General features: G+C 42.7%; 1 protein-coding gene across 6 annotated transcripts in view; it reads right to left on the bottom strand.

Annotated features, from left to right (window-relative positions):
- The window catches only part of PHACTR4 (phosphatase and actin regulator 4), a 114,562-nt gene extending 98,502 nt beyond the window's left edge, over nt 1-16,060 (bottom strand). For 2 of the 6 annotated variants that reach the window (XM_077775622.1, XM_077775620.1), the window contains exon 1: nt 15,925-15,986. The gene's annotated coding sequence lies outside the window, so the exon portion shown is untranslated. Of the gene's footprint in view, nt 1-15,107; nt 15,171-15,924 lie in introns of those variants that run through there. The other 4 variants (XM_077775625.1, XM_077775623.1, XM_077775626.1 and 1 more) reach the window with 4 other exon arrangements.
- Nucleotides 16,061-16,646: the final 586 nt, after the last annotated feature.

Raw genomic sequence — 16,646 nt, forward strand, 5'->3', positions numbered from 1 at the left:
CTGAAACAGGCTCCAGACTCTGAGCTGGCAGTCAGCACAGAGCCCGACGCGGGGCTCGAACCCACGAACCGCGAGATCATGACCTAAGCGAAAGTCGGACGCTTAACCCACTAAGCCACCCAGGTGCCCCTCTATAAATGCATTTTTATTGTGTTTAATATCTCCTCTCATTAAGTTATGAGTTCTTTCGGGACACATATTTCACCTATTTTTGTTCACTGCTCACTCTAACATTGTTCACTCTAACAATTAGAATGGCTCCAGGAATATAGCAAGTATACAATAACAACTATTTTTTAAATTAATGAGCTCCAGATTCACATGTCCAACTCACTAAACATCTCCACTTGGATATCCACGAACCTCCATTCAACATACACAAAACAATTCATTGTCTACCTCATTCATCCTTACTCCTTCTTCTTCTTGCAGTTTCCTAGCTGTCCACCTGCCTGTCAAACCTGAAATCTCATCCTCCAAATCACATGAGTCATTTCCAAAACATATCTCACATCCATCCCTCTCTTCATCTTCATTGCCTGAATCCAAATATTCTCAGTGCCTCTCACAGCCCCAGTAATTGTTAAGTGTTCTCTAAACTGGGGTCTATGGAACTCTTAGAGTCTTTGTTTTCCCTCCTACTTCAACTGAGGTAGTCCCTGAGGGAACCTCCTCTTCTTCCTAACCTCTAAATGCTGCAGAGTCCTAAGATCTGGCCCTTGAATCCCATCTCTTCACTGTCTTCACTCTCTCCCTCCCCGGAACACCGTCAGCATTTTGGCTAGGTCAGTTCCTTAGTCAGTACGCGCTCTACACACTGCAGGACATTCAGCAACCCTCACTTCGTCCCCCTCCCCCCAACCCCCCACATTAAATGCCCACAGCCTCCTCAGTTACCATGACATGCAAAACCAGCCCCCTATATTTCTAAACCCTCCTGGAGGAGTAGCACCCCAAATATGAACCCTGACTACTCATCTCATCCAGTTTTATAGTTTAAAATACAATAGATACACTGATGACTTCCAAATTCCTATTTCCAGACTGAATCTCTCTCCTGAACTTCAAACTGGTATATTCACAGCCCATGTAATATCTTTACTTGGAAATCTAAGAAGTTTTTCAAACACAGTATATTTTAAAAAATAAAAAAAAATCTCTTGATTCCCCACTCCCAACTTTCTCCAGTGTCCCCTATTCAATAGTCAGGACAACAGACGTAGAAGGCTTACCAAAAAACAAAACAAAACTCAGAAAACCCAAAAAACCAAATAGAGTTGGCAAGTGTGTAGGTGCTATTTTGGATCATCATTTCAGTCAAAAGGCAACTTAAGTTTCCAGCGGCTCAGGACAAAAACTTTGGTGTCATGACTGACTCTTCTCTTTCTCTCATACCCACATCTAAATCATCACCAAATTTTATGCCTCTGATCCAAGATACATCCATGATCTAAACACTTCTCACCACCCAACACCAAGCTGTGGCCACATCCTGCCCAGACTAGTGTGTCAACTCTTTAATCAACCTTCTTTCTTCCACTCAGGCTCCTATACTGTATTGTCCTTAGAGTGGTCTGGGTGATCCTTTATGAAAGGGAAGTGGGGGTGCCTGGGTGAATAAGTTGTGTGAGCATCTGACTCTTGATTTTGGCCCAGGTCATGATCTCAGGGTTGTGTGATCAAGTCCTGCGTTGGTCTCCAGGCTAGTGTGGAGCCTGTTTAAAATTCTCTCATTCTCTCTCTCTCTCTCTCANCCCAGCTTGTGCTCTCTCTCTAAAAAAAAAAAAAAGAAGAAGAAAAGAAGAAAAAAGTATAGGAGATCGTGTCTCCCTATGACATCTGAAATTTCAGATTTTTTGCCATGGCCTTTGAGATCCTACATAACCTAACCCACTTACATACTCACAGACTTTGCCTCCTTCCTATCACTCTCTTGCTTGCTCTGTTCCGGCCACACCAACCCTGTTTGTGTGCTTCTGTAACTGAACAAGCACATTCTTACCCCAGGGTTTTGCAGGCGCTGTTCAAACAGCCTGGAATGCTCCTTTGTCACAAACTGCACAATTTACTCCTTTATTTCACATGACAACTCATATATGACTCGCTCAGAGGGGCCTTTCCCGGACTACCCTGTCTAAAATAGCACACCCCTTCCATCGCATCCTGTCCCTTTGTCCCATTTTTCTATTTTTAACTTATTGCTAAATTAATCTATATAAAACCTGAGCTAAGACAGATATTTTCTTATGTTTTCTTTTTAACATTTAAAAATTTTACCCTTCACGTTTTGGTCATCGATGCTACTAGAATTGATTCTCATGTATGGTACTAGATGGAGAACCATTTTGTTTTTTATGACAACAAATGATCTCAGTCCATTACTGAATAATTTATCTTCTCTCCACTGATGTGTAATGCCACCTTTGTCACATATCCCTTTCCCTGCATTCATAGGTCTCTCTCCCCGCACTCTACACTATTCCACGGATCTATTTTTCCATCTCAGGGCCAAAACCACTCTGATAATCAGTTTTATAATAAGTCTTGTAATCAAGTAGAAGTTTCCCCATCTAATCTGCAGAAGTGTGCTGATGGGGCGCCTGGATGGCTTAGTCGGTTAAGCGTCCGACTTTCACTTAGGTCATGATCTCGCGGTTCGTGGGTTCGGGCCCCGCGTCGGGCTCTGTGCTGACTGCCAGCTCAGAGCCTGGAGCCTGTTTCAGTCTATGACTCCCTCTCTCTCTGACCCTGCCCTGCTCACGCTGTCTCTCTCTCTCTCTCCTAGAAATAAATAAAACATTNGTTTCTTTCTTTATTTTGAAAGACTGAGACAGTGGAAACGGGGGAGGAGCAGAGAGAGCGGGAGAGAGAGAGAATCCCAAGTAGGCTCCGCGCTGCCAGCACAGAGCCCGACATGGAGCTCGAACCCATGAAACCACGAGGTCACAACCCTAGCTGAAACCAAGAGCTGGACACCCAACTGACTGAGCCACCCAGGCACCCCTGCTCCATATACATTTTATTTTTTATTTTTTTAATGTTTTTTAAATTTATTTCTGAGAGAGAGAGAGCGAGCCAGCAGGGGAGGGTCAGAGAGAGACACACACACAGAATCTGAAACAGGCTCCAGGCTCTGAGCTGTCTGTCAGCACAGAGCCCGACACGGGGCTCGAACCCGAACCGTAAGATCATGACCTGAGCTAGTCGGATGCCCAACCGACTGAGCCACCCAGGTACCTCTCCATATACATTTTAGAATCAACTTGTCAAATTCCATGGGAAAAAAAACTTACTGGAATTTTTATTAGAATTACATTTAATCTAAAACTCAAACTGGAGAGAACTGCCCTCTTTATAATGTGAAGTTTTCCAAACCATGAGTATTTTATGTTTCTCCCATTTATTTAGGTCTCCTTCATTACTTCTCTGCTTGGACCATCTTTGTCTTTTAAACAGAGTTTTTGGGGAAAACAATCTATTCTTTGTGATTAAGAGATATTTGTATTCCTTTTTACCACCCTATTTTCTTTTTTTCATTTGTTCAACTTTTCAGGTTTTTCCTCCCTTTTTTGCCCTCTGCTGTTTCATTTTTTTATTCCTTTTTCTCATTTCTATTCATTTGTATTCTTTCTATTTCTATTCTTTCATTGTTACTTCTTAAAGACTGACAGGAATACTTTATCTGAAGTCACTTAATATCTTTACTCTCCTTCTGAAATATATAGGACCTCTTAGAATTCTTTTACTTCAAGCCCCTTCCCTGTTTATATTTGTTTGAGTGCTTTCCATGTCTACACCCACAAATAAGATATTACTGTTTTATCAAGTCAGTCCTTAAGATTTTCCTTAATGTGCATGTGTTCTGTGCTCATCATTCCCCTTTGCATCTCAGACCCTTGAGTCCAAGAAGCAGGTTTCCTTCACAAGTGCCTCTGGGGAGGTGCCATGGGAACAAGTGCCTTCAGTTCCTTTGTTTGAATTTTTTTCTTTTAAATTTATTTTGACATATTGTTTTACTGAGTGTACAATTCTCAGCTGACATATGTTTTCTTATACCATTTTGAAAATACTGTTCTGTTGTCTTTTTACTTCTAGTATTGGCCCAACCAGCACACCAAACAATACTTCAAAAAGTACATATCCTGTTAGGAAAAATTATGTATTCTTTTTTTTTTTTTTTTTAAATTATGTATTCTTGATGGACTTATTTATATCTGTATTTACAACTTGAGGCTATCCTGGGCACTCAAAATGAAACAAGGAATAAAAGCTATCAGTGACTGAGATGGAAAAAACATTTCTGTGTTTTAAAAAAAACTGTTCAGAAGCACCTGACTTAGTTGGAGGAGTGTGTGACTCTGATCTTGGGGTTGTGAGTTCAAGCCCCACATTAGGTATAGAAATAACTTAAAAGTAAAAAAAAAAAATTAAGTTTATTTATCTTATTTTGAAAGAAAGAGCGTGAGCTGGGGAGAGCAGAAGAGAGAAGGGGAGAGACAGAGAATCCCAAGCAGGCTCTGTGCTGTCAGTGTGGATCCCAATATAGGGCTCAATCCCAGGAACAGTGAGATCATGATCTGAACCAAAATCAAGACTCAGATGCTTAACCAACTGAGCCACCGAGGCACACCAAAAACAAAATTTAAAAAAAATTAAAAAGTCTGTTCCAAAAAAGTCACACTGGGGCGCCTGGGTGGCTCAGTCAGGTCAGCTCAGAGCCGGGAGGCTGCTTCAGATTCTGTTTCCTTCTCTCTCTGCCCCTCCCCACTTGTTCTCTCTCTCTCTCTCTCATGCTTTTTCTCTCTCAAAAGTAAATAAACATTTAAAACTTTTTTTTAAAAAGTTATGCTTAAGAAAGTTTATTTTTAAGCACAAATAACCAATGTCTAACATATTACTTAAGAGTAAAAATGGGACTAAAACCCCCTCTTTCAAGAAAAACTAAACTCCTCCTCCTAGTTAAACACGATCTTTTCAGTTACCACTAAGAGACATGAATCAGCTCTTTAAAATAGAGGTGTGGTTCACTGATAATCAAAAGTACTCTCAGGAAATATCATTACTGAATTACAAAGGACATTATTTTCAGGAAAAATACAGATCTCAGCCAGGGTGAGCTTCCTTTTAAGACATGCAGATCATAATTAATCATGTTATTACTTCTGAAATAAATCGGACTAAATCTGGACTTCAGGCAATTAAAGTTTCTTTTTAATTGATGAAGTTTGGTTACATATATTTGTGTGGTGTTAGAAATCTAGTAAAAATTCTCTTTGAAAGACAGACTTAAATGGACTTAAAACAGTTTCCGTATGTCTGGATCGTAGTGCTACTAAGTATAAATATCTCCTCATGAAACAATATTTGGGCTCATTACTTACGGGAATCTAATATGCCTGTCTACCACCCTGATCTCGTCTGATCTCAAAGGTAAACAGGGTCTTGTCTGGTTAGTACTTGGATGGGAGGAATTTAATGTGGCATAATTGATGTTTAGGAGGTTAATCGTTTTAAATCTCTTGTAGTTAAAAGGAAGAAGTTGCTCAACAACTGTTCTTTAATATCTTCCTTGCTTTTCCGCCCTCCCAAATCACTAACATACCAACATACTTTATTTACCAAATCCCCTAAACCTTTATTTTTAATTCCTTAACAAGAATGCCCTAATGGGGCGCCTGGGTGGCTCAGTCGGTTAAGCATCCGACTTCGGCTCAGGTCATGATCTCAGTGTTTGTGGGTTCGAGCCCCGCGTCGGGCTCTATGCTGACAGCTCAGAGCCTGAAGCCTGTTTCGGATTCTGTGTGTGTCTCTCTCTCTGCCCCTCCCCCACTCATGCTCTGTCTCTGTCTCAAAAATAAACTATATAAAAAAATTTTTTACATAAATATAGTTAAATGCATGCTTTTCTACTTCATTCGAATGGTTAAGAGAGTTAAGAGGTTAGAGGGGAGCTTCTGATTGCTACAAAATAAATTTTCTTCCTTCTGTAAGCACAAAGAGAAAATAGTTGGTTCTTAAAAAAATTTTTTAATCTTTATTTATTTTTGAGACAGAGAGAGACAGGTAGTGAGTGGGGAAAGGGACAGAGGGAGAGGGAGACACAGACTCCGAAGCAGGCTCCAGGCTCTGAGCCGTCAGCACAGAGCCTGACGCAGGGCTTGAACTCACAAACCATGAGATCATGACCTGAGCTGAAGTCAGACGCTTAACCAACTGAGCCACTCAGGCACCCCGAGAAGATAGTTTTAAAAACACAAAGAAATAAGTCAGACACAAAAAGACAAATATTAAATGATTCCACTTATATGAGACACCTAAAATAGGCAAATTCATACAGACACCAAATAGAACTGAGGTCACCAAGGGCCGAGAGGGGAAGGCAATGGGAGTTATTATTTATTGGGAACAGTTTCAGTTTGGAAAGATGGAAAAGTTTTGGAAATGGCTAGTAGTGATGGCTGCCCCATGTTGTTAATGTTCTTAATGCCACTGAATTGAACACTTAAAAAAGGTTAAAATGATGAGTTTACCACAATTAAAATATAAAGTGCAATGGTCACTGCAGTTGCAAAGAGACTTATTTATCTTACACCACAAACTGCAAACATCTATTCATTTAACAGAATGGCTCTTAATGGCCCATGGCTATAGTGAAAGGAAGCCCCTCTTCCAATTACATAAAGATGTTGTTCCAGAAGCTACTTATCTCTTAATTTTATGTAAGCATTAGAGTATGCAAAAGACTATCAGAAAAAATTCCCAATCTTAAGCAAGAGGCATTGGGTCATCTTTTCATACATAGAGCAAAGACAAACCCATATTCTGAATCTTAATGCTCTTCCTCAAATTTAAATTTAGAGGAAGGGATGTGAGGCAAAGTAGGGTGTGTGCAAGTAAAAGGAAATGGAAAGTACTCTTCATACCTAGTGACTTGGTTCTGTATTATTTGGTGTTTATTGACAGCATTTTTATTATTTTTTTAATGTTTATTTTTGAGAGAGAGAGAGAGAGAGAATGTGAACAGGGGAGGGACAGAGGAAGGGAGACAGAATCCAAAGCAGGCTCCAGGCTCTGAGCTGTCAGCACAGAGCCCAACACGGGGCTCGAACTCACGAACCAAGAGATCATAACCTGAGCTGAAATCAGATGCATCACCAACTGAGCCATGAATGACAGCATTTTTCAAAGGGATTGAACCTAGGTGGTTCAGTTGGTGACGGGTCTGATTTCAGCACAGGTCGTATCTTCCAGTTGGCAAGTTCAGGCCTCATGGGGCTCTCTGCTGCGGCACTCTGCTGTCAGCACAGAACCCACAGTGGATTCTCTCTCTTCCTATCTCACAAAAATAAACACATACACATTTTACAAGCAAATTAAAGGGATTTGTCCATGAGGGAAGGGAAGAAGAGGTAAGTCTCCCTTAGAAATGTTCCCTCTTTCTACTTGCCACTCACTGGAGGGGGACAGGGAAATGTCTCAGGGCTCCACTTTTTTTCCATTAAGATTGTATTTTTAAGTAATCTCTATACTCAATGTGGGGCTTAAAGTCACACCCCCAAGATCAAGAGTCATGCACTCTACTGACTGATTCTGGCGCTCCAGAATAAAGATTTTAAATATCTACTGACCTAGGTGGACATTACTAGCTGAAGATTAATAAGAACACTTTGAGGAGTGCCTGGCTCAGTTGGTTAAGGATCTGACTCTTGATTTCAGCTCGGATCATGATCTCACAGTCCTGAAATCCAGCCCCATGTCAGGCTCCATGCTGAGCTGTTTGGGATTCTCTCTCTCTCTCTCTCTCTCTCTCTCTCTCCGCCCCTCTCCCTTGCACACTCTCTCTCAGAACAAACAAACATTAAAAAAAGAAAAAAGAACAACACTTTTAGTGTCTTCCAAAACTCCAAATGTCGTCACAAAACAAATGCTAACAGTTAACTGAACAAAATTAACTTAGAATAATATCTTTATCCCACACATCAAAATTGCTTTTTCCGGGGCGCCTGACTGGCTCAGTCAGGAGAACATGTGACTCTTGATCTCAGGGTTGTAAGTTAGTACCCCACACTGGGGGTAGAGATTACTTAAAAATAAAATAGAACGACCCTACCACCTAGCAACTGCACTTCTAGGTATTTACTCAGAGGCTATAAAAATGCTGATTCAAAGGGGCATATGCACCCCAATCTTCACGCACCACTATCAACAATAGCCAAATTATGGAAAGAGCCCAAATGTCCATCAACTGATGAATGGACAAAGATGTGGTATAGAGGGGTGTCTGGGTGGTTCACCTGGGTGATGAACTATATAAATGTTCATCTAGTAATTTTATTTTAGTAATTTCATTTTAAAGAAAAAAGTTACACATACAAGACCTATGTAATAATTAAACAAATTGAAACCCACAACATAAGAATCCTTAACTCAATTTATTTCCATAAACAGTAACTGTTTAGTGGGGGAGAATAAAGAGGTAAACTAAAGAGGGAAAAGTGCCCCTGCAGAGACATGGTCAAAGTGCTCTGGGGTCACTCAAGTTAAGGAGCAATCATTAATCTTTTACACCAATTTTTGAAACTGCATTTCCTATCAAAGTGCAAAGGAGAGAGTAAGCAGCTGGGTAGAGAGAATCAAGTACACTGGTAATCAACTAGATGACATATGCAGGGTAAAGGTGGGGGGAAGGGAGTTCTCTGTAAGAGATTAAATATGCTGAGTTCCGCCAAAATCAGCCCCAGAGAGGAAACAAACAAACCAAGCAATGCATTTAAGTTGCCAGACAATCATAAGATTGTTATCTAGTCTTAAATAAAATGCAGTGAAAATCTATCTAAAAAATACTCCTGGAGGGCGGCCTGGGTGGCTCAGCTGGTGAAGCATCCAACTTCAGCTCAGATCATGATCTCATGGTTCATGAGTTCAAGCCCCACATCAGGCTCTGCACTGACAGCTCAGAGCCTAGAGCCCGCTTAGGAGGATTCTGTCTCCTCTCTCTGCCCCTCCCCAGCTTGAGTACACTCTTAAATGCACACACACACTTACTCTCTCTCAAAAATAAACATTAAAAAATCTTTAAAAAATACTCCTGGAAATGTGTATAACAAGTTCACACTTGAAAGAATAAATGCACAGGTTTTTAACAATGGGGTTGTTTTTGGTCACAGATTTGAGTCAAGATTAGATTTTATTTGAAATGTATACCTGACAGAAACACCCAGCAACATCATATACTACAAACACATTTCTAAATCAATGCACTGACAGCCCACATCCTGAGAGAGTTCCCTTTTGCCACTCAGGACACTTGAACAGATGGATGCACCTGAAACCAGGAATCCCTCTCTCCTACATCACTGATCCCAGCGCTTTTTCACATATCTTTTTCCTTTACCAGGTATACTATCTTTTTTCATATTTATTAAACACCACACAGTCTGTAAAGACCTCACACATACGTTATCTCCTCGAAAACCCCACAAAGAAATGGCTATTATCCCTATTTTATAGATGAAGAAACTAAAGTGTAAGGGGGTTAGCTGACCTTGATACTCACAGCTACAACGTGATAGTGCCGGAAATAAAGGTAGGAACTGCATTATCTTGAGTAAATAGGTCAGAACTTTCAGGTTGTCAAAACCAACACCAGGTGCTTTCAACAGACTATAGAGAAGCTGAACGGAAAACTAAGCTTGAATCTGAAAGCTGTATAGTTTCAACCACCTCCTCCCTAAAAATCAGACAGACATTAAACACACTTCCTCTCCTAAAATTCCCTGGAATATTTTTGGTTCCAAATCATGAAATCATAGAATTTAAGACACCAACTAATCTACTCTTTGAGAGACGAGAAAACTGAAGCACAAGGCTTGTGACCTGCTCAGAGCTGGTGGCACCAAAGCCTTCTGTGACAATATAGTGTGTTTTCTTCAAAGGCCCGCATCAACAGTACCCAAGAGATACTGCTTTACTGAGAACAAAGGAGACAGAACGTGGGGACTCGCAGACATTTCGGGTGTGACCTCCGCTAGGCCCTAATTACTGTTCAGTGGCCCTTTTGCTCTCTGGTTGGCTCCCTTGCCTTTTCCACAACTGCTATTTCAAAACTTGAACACTCTCTGAAGTCATCTAGCCTTTTATCATTCTGCACATAACATAACCCCTTCCACTGGAAAGGAAGATAAAAAAGAGGTCATTAGACATTAACAGACCTTATAAGGCAGAAGTTATGATCCCCAAGCTTTGCAGTCAAAATATAGCTGGATTCCAGACCTCTTCCATTACTTATATGGTGCCTTTGGGAAATGAAGTTAATCTCGCTGAACCACAATTTCTTCAACTGTCAAATGGGAATGCCTGCCCACTCTACGGGATTTTTGTAAAATAACAGATTTAAAAGTACCTAAGCTGCTGGTAACTATTCCAATTTCAATTCCCATCTCCATCACTTCCAAACACATCTTCTTCCTTCCTTTTTTTATGTTTCCCTTTCACCTCTCCATAGATTTCATTGTCTTCCAGGGCTCCTTTATCATCTCCCTTTTCTCTTGTGCAGCTCTTCAATAACCGCCACTCTGCTGGCTCCTTCTCCTTTACCTTAAAACATTCCAAATCTCTTCCATCTTCCATCTTTAACCTACCCTAAAGACAGCAAGCAATTGGGGCACCTGGGTGGCTCAGTCAGTTAAGCATCCAACTTCAGCTCAGGTCATGATCTCACGGTTCGTGGATTCGAGCCCCGCATCAGGCTCTGTGCTGACAGCTCAGCGCCTGGAGCCTGTTTCAGATTCTGTGTCTCCCTCTCTCTCTGCCCCTCCCCTGTTCACACCATCTCTATTTCTCTCTCAAAAATAAATAAAACATTAAGAAAATTAAAAAAAAAAAGACAGCAAGCAATTACCTTTCAAAAACAGATCGGATTATGTCAACTATGTGCTTTAAAAACTTTTGATGGTGTAAAAATTCCCTAATCATAAAGCCTAAACTCTTTAGCAAAGAGTTTTGAACCCTTCTCAGCACCTGGCCATCAACCTTTCCTTTCACCAGCCACTCTCCTCTTCAACTGCTCAACCTCTGGGGTCCAGAGACCCCCTAAGTATTTCACAACCTTCTAAAATTATACGCATGTTTGCTTATGTGCAATTGTCCGAGGTGACAATCCATTGGTCTTCTCAAATTTCCTACAGGGAGCATCTGAACCAAAGCACGTTAAAAACTAACGGCAAAACCCAGGGCGCCCAGGGGGCTCAGCTGTTTAGGCAGCTGACTTCAGCTCAGGTCATGATCTCACGGTTTCAAGCCCCACTGTCAGTATCTGTGCTGAGGGTGCAGAGCCTAGAGCTTGCTTCAGATTCTGTCTCCATCTCTCTCACCCTTCCCCACTTGCGCTGTCTGTCTTTTCTCTCTCAAAAATAAACATTAAAAAAAAAAACAAACCCAACTGCAAAACCCTCTTAGCTATACCAGACTACTCACTCTTTTCCAGACGCACACCTTATCCTTTCCACCTCCATTCCTAAACCCAAATGCTTCCTCTGGCTGATTAGGCATGGTAGTGGTTGGGGGAATCAAGCTGGAATAACCTTAATAGTAATGGGGCTACTGGGTGAATTCTTATTCATCCCTCAAGAACAAGCTCCAAAATCACTTCCTCTGTAATGTCTTCCTTCACAGTTTACCAAACAGAATCATTCAGTCCCTTTCCTACATTGTAACACAGCTCTACTGAACACTTAGTATTGAACACCACACCACAATTAGGTGTTGCAATGTTAAGATTTTCAAGGCAGGGGCACCTGGGTGGCTCGGTTGGTTGAGCATTGTCTGACTTTGGCTTAGGTCATGAACTTGCAGTTTGTGGGTTCGAGCCCCGTGTCAGGTTCTGTGCTGACAGCTCAGAGCCTGGAGCCTGCTTTGGATTCTGTGTCTCCCTCTCTCTCTCTGCCCCTCCACTGCTCACACTCTTGTCTCTCTGTCTCTCAAAAATAAATAAAGATTAAAAAAATAAAAGATTTTCAAGGCAGAGGCTCAATACCTTTACCTCTGTACCTCCAGAACATAACCCAGATCCTAGCATGCAATGGGCAAAATAAAAATTTGCCAAATAAAAGAAACATTTTTGGCATTGCATTTGTGCTCTGGTATTCTCCACAACTACCCCTGCTCACTTTTGTTATTAATTCACTCATTCAACAAATATTTATAAAACTCCAAAGAAATGCCTGGAGCTATGTGCTAAGCAGGAAGGAAATAGACTAGGACATACAGTTCTTGCCATTAAGACAGTTAACTGTGACAATACGAACAAATACAAAGGTCTTACAAGAGGGGCGCAGGGGTGGCTCAGTGGGTTAAGTGTCCGACTCAGGTCTCTCACTAACTCACTATCATGAGATCAAGTCCTCGTATGGCTCAACACGGAGCCTGGAGCCTACTCGGGATTCTCTCTCTCTCTCTCTCTCTCTCTCTCTCTCTCCCCCCCCCTCAATTGTTCTCTTTCTAAATTAATTAATTGATTAATTTCAAAGAACAAGTTTTACTTGATGAGTGTTCCATGGAGACATGACAGTCACAGAACATTTTTCAATGAGATATCAGACTGTCTCTGACCAGAAAATCCATCCATTCTTTGTCTCTTTCTTTATAAATAACCTTCTTCCAATGCTCCTTTACCTTTTCTAAAGGGTATAATGCAAACAAATACCCTCTGACTTCTGGAAATAATTCCACAAGCTAGATAGAGCAGGAATGACTATCCCCATGCTGAAGATGAGAAAACTAACCTTCAAAGAGGTTACTGCTCCAGGCTGCACATTAATGAAAGAGGATTTTATTCAGTACTTATTTACTGTCTGAGTTGCCCAACTTCCCCACCCCTAATCAGTCTGTAAGCCCCAAAAAGGAAAAGACTTGGTTTTCACTGCTTTGTCTTCAGGGTCTGGTTCCTGGGTTTCTAGGAATCTGATCCAGTGTCTGGAACACAACAGGCTTCCAATAATTGAATGTTGACTAAATGAATGAATGAAATGATCTGGAAATAAAGTAGACCAAGAGCAAAACACACAAGGAAAAAAGTTCCTTCCCATTATGATGGCATAATAGAAGAGATTTAAAACAGGCTTCCACTAGTTAGAGAGGCGAGACCAACTGAATTGACTCAATTCCATTGGCATGTTATGCATTTTACCTAAGAAGAATTTAAGTAAAGGAGGTGAAGTAAGTTTCTATTTCTGATGTCACATTCATGGCATGTACTGACATAAAGCCAAGATTTAACTGCAGGTTTGAAACTAATTAGAAGTTTTTACTAAAAGCAAACACTAAAGAAAGCATTTTCCTGAGTCTTGACTCTGGCTAGAAAAGAATCTGAAGTTCAGTTCTCTCTTCAATGCTAGTTCCAGCAGCCAAAAGTGCTGCATAGATGTTCTTCAACATATTTCTTTAAAAACCTCTAAGCAAAGGTTAGTCAAAACTTTTTGGTAACGATTAGACAAAACCACAGCCCACTAACTCACCACTCTTCTACCTCCAGAGCCTCATAAAATTGCCACCGGGTCTGAGCACAAGGCAATCGCAGCGTCCAGCAAACAAGGTGATGCGATCAACATTCAGCATGATTTAGGGCTTAGCATGGCATTGTTTATGTTCTAAAAACTCCAGTCCTGGGGCGCCCAACGCTCAGTTGGTTGAGCATCCTACTTTGGCTCAGGTCATGACCTCACGGTTCACGGGTTCAAGCCCTGTGTCAGGCTCTGTGCTGACAGCTCAGAGCATAGAGCCTGCTTCTGATTCTGTGTCTCCCTCTCTCTGTCCCTCCCCTGCTCACACTCTGTGTCTCTCTCTCTCAAAAATAAATATTAAAAATTTTTAAAATAAAAACTCCAGTTCCTTACAAATCACTTTGCTCTCATTAGAAAATATTTCCATTACTTTCCTCCAATATTTAAATGTCAATAAATCATAAGCTGTTCATGGTGGTATAATGAGTAATTGTAACAGGTGTGAAGTAACGGAAAGACTGCTGGACTGGAGTATGGTTTACTATTTCCTATCTAGGTTAACCGTGTGACTTTGGGCAAGTCACTTAACATTTTAGAGGCTGAACATTTATCAGCAGTAAAGTGAGAACCACCAACTCAGAGAACTGTAGTAAGAAGTTACATAATATATATGATGAGCTGTTTTCAAAAAAACACTAATAGCAATTTCATATTTGAACAGATAACAGCCAGTCATTAGCGACTGATGTTCCTTAATTTTTTAAATGTTTATGTATTTTGAGAGAGAGAGAGAGAACGAAAAGAGTGCAAGCTAGGGAGGGGCAGAGAGAGAAATCCCAAGCAGGCTTCATCCACACTGTCAGCAGCACCCAACGAGGAGCTCAGATTCACAAACCCCGAGATCATGACCTGAGATGAAACCGAGAGTCTGATGCTTAAGGGACTGATCCACCCCCGTGCCCCGTTCCTTAGATTATTTTTAAAACTTCTAGGGCAATTCCGTGGATGCTTCTTCAAAACACAACCAGAAAAACAACCAAATCCCTACTCATTGCTGGATTAAAAACTGAAGGGAACTACTGCGTTAAAGACTTCATCCCTACACAATACTACTAACACAATCTGGATTCTCATAATCACTTCCATTATGAGTTATCAAAATAATAAAGTACAATAGGCTTTATCTTGCCTACTTGACTAGGGAGGGCATTTAACCTATATAACTTTAATAACTTCCCCTGATTCATGTAAAAGGGTCCTGGTTGTCCTCATTTCAGAGACCCGAAATACTAATTATTTCCAAAAGGAGCCACCGCAGTGGCATTTAGAAAGCTCTGCCTTATGCTGAATCTCGCAATGCCGTCTTCCAGCGGAACATACCACTATCTAACAAAATTTGATTAAATTCACATAATTCCCTGGTTTCAGTAAGGATCTACTACTACTCTCCTCCCTCAAACTGGCTTCATTCCTATTACTTTGTGAACTAGTCTCTTTGTTGCTTTCTTGAAGCTACTAGGTTTCTGGTTTCGCTATAACGCGGATCTATTAATGGACGTCTCTTTCAACTTTGTTTCAAGCAGCAGAAATAAAAAGGATTGCGGGTACCAAGGGAGACGAACTGGGCGCCTGGAAGAAGTCCTGTAGCTTTTCTCCTGCATGCGATGAATGAAAAGCTTGCTCGCTGCCCTATAAATCACTTTCTCTCCTCCGAGATTCACTCCAAGACGTGTGTGAACTACCATTCTGCTCAACCGCGCTGGTTCTTTGGTTCCTCGATCACAGCTGCAACCTAATCAAACACGGCAGCAAATTCGGTCCCCAGTATCCCGGGGAGGGGGCTCACTTCTTTTCCACTGGCCCATCCCCCTACCGAGAAAAACGGCTGGAGAGTGGTACCCCAAAGCCGCGCGGGGCTACATTTCAGAGTTAGACAATAACCTCGAGGGTGTTCNGGCTCCGAGCCTCCGCTTTGCCCAGCCGGGATGCAGAGGTCCGACCGATGACGGGTTCTTAAAATGGACTTTGACCTGATCCGGTTACCGTAACCGGATCCCCTGGGACAGGTCCCCATCAGGCACCGGCCCGGAGGGCTCCCCGGAGGAGGCGACCTCACGCACTGGCACAAAGGGGCAGCCCAGACAAAAGGGCCCCGCCAAGTCGCGGGAGGCAGAGGGGGCCAGCTTTCGCGGGACAACTGCAGGCGGAGAAACCACGGCGGGACCGTTGTGGGAGGGCGGAGGAGGAGGCGGCGGCCCCGGCCCAGCCCGCCCCGCCCTGGACCGACGCGGTCGCCGCTCGGGCCGTTACACTCGCCCAGACCGCGACCTCCTTGCGGCGCCTAGAACGCGGCGCGAGCCTAAGAGGCGCCAGCAACCAGACTTCGCGCACTTTCCGCTCACTTTCCCTTGCTCATCGAACTCACCCGGGTGGCCGCCGCCGCCTCCTCAGCCTCCACAGTAGCTTCCCCCGGAAATCCTACCTGGCCCGCCCGCCGCCAGGCTGCAGCCAGAGCCTTCGGCCCCGGGAGGGGGAGCCGGAGCTGGCCAGACAGTGAGGGGTAGGAAGTGGTCCCGCGGAGGCTCACGGGACTCGTAGTCTCCAGCAAGGGCCAGGGGCTTTGCGGGACGGACAAGATGGCGGGAATATCTCGCCCTCCGCTCCAGGGCTGTCGGCCTCACACGGACTCTCTGGGCATGCGCCACCCGCTGCTGCCCGCCCCCCGCTATAAAAGAACTTGGGCTGCTTTCCTGATATCCCTGGGCAAAGGTCTTTGGACTTGGGAGGACAGAAATAAGTAGTCAGCTGCAGGCAGTGCCTAGGGAGGGAGCTGATGGCCCAAGTGTACTATGTTAGAAAACCGTGTCCAATCCCTATCTGGTCAAATTTCAAATATAATTTATCAAAAGAAAACACTATTGGGGCGCCTAAATTGCTTAGTCGTTTAAGCATCTGACTCTGGATTACGGCCCAGGCCATGAGTTCATGGTTTATGAGTTTGAGCCCTGCATCTGGCTCTGTGCTGACAGCTCAGAGTCTGCTTTGGGAGTCTCTCTCTCCCTCTATCTGCCCTCCCAAGTGCGCTCTCGCTCTCTCTCTCTCTCAAAGTAAATAAATAAACTTTAAAAAAAAAAGGGGGGGGGCGGG

This window comes from Crocuta crocuta, unplaced genomic scaffold (assembly GCF_008692635.1).
Source record: "Crocuta crocuta isolate KB4526 unplaced genomic scaffold, BGI_CrCroc_1.0 scaffold127, whole genome shotgun sequence".
Lineage (NCBI taxonomy): Eukaryota > Metazoa > Chordata > Mammalia > Carnivora > Hyaenidae > Crocuta > Crocuta crocuta.